Raw genomic sequence first — 4,396 nt, forward strand, 5'->3', positions numbered from 1 at the left:
GAGGCACCATAATACTTGCTGGAATAACAATCAAACCAAGAAATGCAAGAGATTCTGACCCGATGTAACCACGATTTCCTCTACACTCATGTTATTCTATATAAACTCCTTAAAGCCTAGCAGTAATAACACAAATCAATAATCGGTAGACTTGTATTAAATTCTTAAAGATCTGTTTTCTTTCAACCACCGAAAGAACTTCGAGGAAAGTCTATGCCTGAAAGAATTAGATCATCAACCATGAATATGTGTATAAAAACCCAAACAAAGGCAAAAAAAAAAATCAAGAATCTATAGTGTATAAAAACCAAATGGAAACAATACTATATGGACTCTATAGAACCCCATTGAAAACATAATTGAAAATACTCGATCAAGAAGTATATATCTATCTTAAGTTRAGAAAGATGAGAATCAAACATAAGATGAAGAGGATGTCAAAAACCAAACATCAGAGCTCAAAAAATGATCCAAGTTGCTCATTTCACATGATCTCTTATCCACCGCCACTAATGCAACTGTTTCAAGAAGCTCAAATATCAACAATGGGCACATCTCTTCTACATATTTAAACCCTTCTGTTTCACCCAAGCACATCATCTAAAACCCGTAATTTCATCGTCATCGTCAATGGAGTTTTCAAGTGAGTTTTTCACTGTTGTTGAAGGAATTTCATTGTAGCCATGGGTTTAGGTTGCAAGTAAGGTGTCTTTTGGGTGTTTCATGTGGCTACCTTTGGGARAGGAGATGGAGAAGAAGGTGACTGTAGGTTGAAGGACGAAGAAAGGGGTTRGCCATGGGGGTGGTTTTCTAACTCCAGGTCATTACCCAAAAAAAAAATAATGTAAAAACACTATTAGCAACATTATACATAGATTCTAATTAAAGATTTAAGTTACATATACACACAGAATATTTCAGACCACCATGCTAAACAAGTTTGCRTTGATCAAAATTAGTGCTTTACAGAATAAGGTAGATTGAGAGTAGAAACCCTACCAGGTATATCTCTTCATCGAGAGGAGCAAAAGAAACCGAGAAGGGAAAATCATATGAGAAACGACACATAAAAAAAACCCAACATCTTGGTATGAATCGTCGTGAAGGTTGAATCGTCATTTAAAAGAAGAACGACACATACATACATACATACAAATATATGCATATATTGAGTGAAAGTACATAAAACAGACAGACCATTACCTTCCTTCAAATATATCCTTAGTTGTCTGATTCAGTCCTATGTAGTCTMGTCTAATTCTCTCAAAAAACATGGGACAAAAAACTTTGGTTCTGTATCGTCCTATCCCCTGTACCCAACGYACCCTCAAGGAGAAAATAATCATTTAACCAACGTTTAACATACATCCGAAGTGATGAACCACTGTTGGAGGATGCAYTAAGGACTTAAAAAGAACCYSTTTAAYGTCATCACAGGTCAGAATGACTTCTAAATGATCTTCTAGATCAACAAAAARCACATAATGTTGTTGGCCATTGTTCATGCATTTTTACAACCTCTTTTAACAGTTGATGTWATAAMACTTCKGAATAGTTGYTTGACATAACGTTACCTTAAACACCAACCATTATTGACAAATATGTGTGAGAATTCCATCGCATGGAACTTGTTCCATATATAATAGRAACACTTAAGTACCTCCAAATCCTCCAGAATAACACCAGGTCCCATTATGCAAAGTTTGAAATCATCTTCATCATTTTGGTGAAAGAATGGAATACCTTCTTGACGAAGTCCTTGTATGAGAATTAGACCCTTCAGCCTCTTTAGATTGGTTCGTCAAAGATGGCAACCATATTACCAATCTAACAACTCCCTGATTACAACATTGATGATAAAAAAGAAAAAGGCAATCAATCGATCTCCTCAATCCAGATGTCAAACTTAAGCAATTAGATGTTAGTACGATTTATGAGAAACTAAGGAAGGTAAGATTTATGAGAAACCAAATACCATATGCTTTTTAAGGGAAAGTTTGAATGTTGGTAACTATGAGAAGAAGCAGTTTGCAATGGTTGAATACTTGRTAGTCAATGATGTGAGGAATGATGGATCATTATATTATGTCACCAATGCATATTTATACAGTTTGATACTCAGAGATCAAATGTTTTTATTGAGCTACTTTGAAAACATACATGAGTCAGCATTTGAGCTTGAAGTAAGAAGAATTATAAGAATCTTTCTAAGATTTTTTATTGTATGACTTCCAACAACAATTGAAAGAAAGTTAGTGCTCACAAATTTGATGATGCATGTTACAAGAAGTGATGACATTGTTGTTTGTGCTATGAGATTTATAAACTTTCCAAAAGTGGGATTTTCCTTTAGGTGTCCAAATACATATATTGTGAAGATGGTAAGGATTTTTGATATCCTCGACGCTTGTTTCAGTTCTTTAAAACCTTGACCAAAACGTCCAGAAAAAGTACCAAAACTGTTAAAAACCAACATAAGACATATTTGGGCAAACATAAAAGCAAAATAAACATTAAGAGCAAATATTTGGGCAAACATAAGACATAAAGGATCTCTAAACAAACTATTTAGTAGCTTAAATAAAAACATACTGCAAACTAAGCAAGAGCAAAACAAACATTAAGAGCAAAACAAACATTAAGAGCAAAACTGGTAAAAAGAGAATAAACAAACCCAAATCAAGAGCATATTTCAAGCAAACCCAAATCATTATCTGTTTGGTTTTTGCTGATTTCATCAAGAGCATTATTCAAGCAAACCCAAATCATCTAGACCCTAAATCATTATTCATCAAAACTAAATGAAATCGTATTTTGTTACCTGAAATGGCAGATGGAGAGCGAGGGTAAAACAAAGAGCTTTCAACAGTGATTTGGGTTGCGATGGACGATTGAGCGGTGCGGTGATGGACAATTGAACGATGCGGTGATAGAGAGCTAGGGTAAAACAGAGAGAGACGATACGATGGAAAGCGATGGAAACTCTTTTTAAAGGGAATCATCATCTAGGAGGGAATCGTCATCTGGGGAGTGGGAGAAATCCTGAATCGTCTTTGGGAGGGAGGATTTTCTGAAACGTCGTCTTGGGGAGGGGAGTCGGGTAAAGGGAAGTGACCTTTTTGGGATAAAGGGGAAGAGTTAAAAAGTGAAGGTAAAGTAAAGGGTATTTTGGGTATTTAAAATTTTAAGACTTTAAAACTTTTAGTGAATTTGCTTAATAAGGTAGTATAGATTATGTTGAGTATGCATAGTTTACAATACTTTTAGCAACAAACGGTTCCGAATGTGAGCTCAATTGTATAAACTTTTGTACCACATGGTTGCGGTGAATTACTGCTTGTTTCACGAATTTGGCAAATCGAGGCATTGTACAAAACAGGGATGGACCCAGAAATTTTTTCAAACGGTGGCACCATATAATTAATATAATATATAGTGCTGTAAACGAACAGAACGAACACGAACGGAGGCTTGTTCATGTTCATTCGTTTAACTTAACCGAACAAATGAACGAACACGAACGATAAACGAACGAAATCATTGTGTTCGTGTTCGTTCGTTTAGAAATCTGGTGTGTTTGTGTTCGTTTATGTTCGTTCATTAACATGCTAAACGAACATAAACGGACGGGCTAAAAGAACATAAACGAACGGGCTAAACGAACATACATAAATATTATTTGAATTCAAATTAAATAAACAAAAGATTATATATTAAATGTAGTATATAAACGAACATAAACGAACGAATGTAAGCGAACGGTAAATGAACGAACATAAATGAACGAATGTGACTCTTGGCTTCAAAATATTTTTAGAGGTTGCTGCATCTTTACATATTTGTGGTCCTTCCTACCCTTATCATTTTGCTATTCTATTCCAACAATTGCATATATGAATCACCCATGTTGATTCCCACACATTATAAGAATCACCCATGTTGTTTTATTGTTACATTCTTTGATTGATATAGATGTTGTCATGTTGAGTTAGCATGGACTTGACTCAAGAAAAAGAAAGAACGATTGATTTTGATGTTTTTTTGAGCTGATTTATTGTCGCCATGCTGTTTTTTGTTGGCTAAGGAATTTTAAGTCTAAAGCTATTTCGGGGATTCTCATTATGACCATACTATTGTATCTGATGTCTCTATGATTCCATTTGATTTGGCATCACATACTTATGTTTTTCTGGTTTTGTTCCACAGGTTGGTTATTGTCTTGATTGCATTTATTGGGTAAGATTTTTGGCCCTTATAATATTTACATGGGTAGATTCCATCCTTATGATTGCACTTATTTGGTAAATTTTTTGGTCATAATATTTATCTGGGTAGCGCATATCGGGTAAGTATTTAGTAAAGTCCCCTAGGCTTTCTTTCTCCTTAAATGAAATTG

This window comes from Cynara cardunculus (genome assembly GCF_001531365.2).
Source record: "Cynara cardunculus var. scolymus isolate 2C chromosome LG 16, CcrdV1, whole genome shotgun sequence".
NCBI classification, from domain to species: domain Eukaryota; kingdom Viridiplantae; phylum Streptophyta; class Magnoliopsida; order Asterales; family Asteraceae; genus Cynara; species Cynara cardunculus.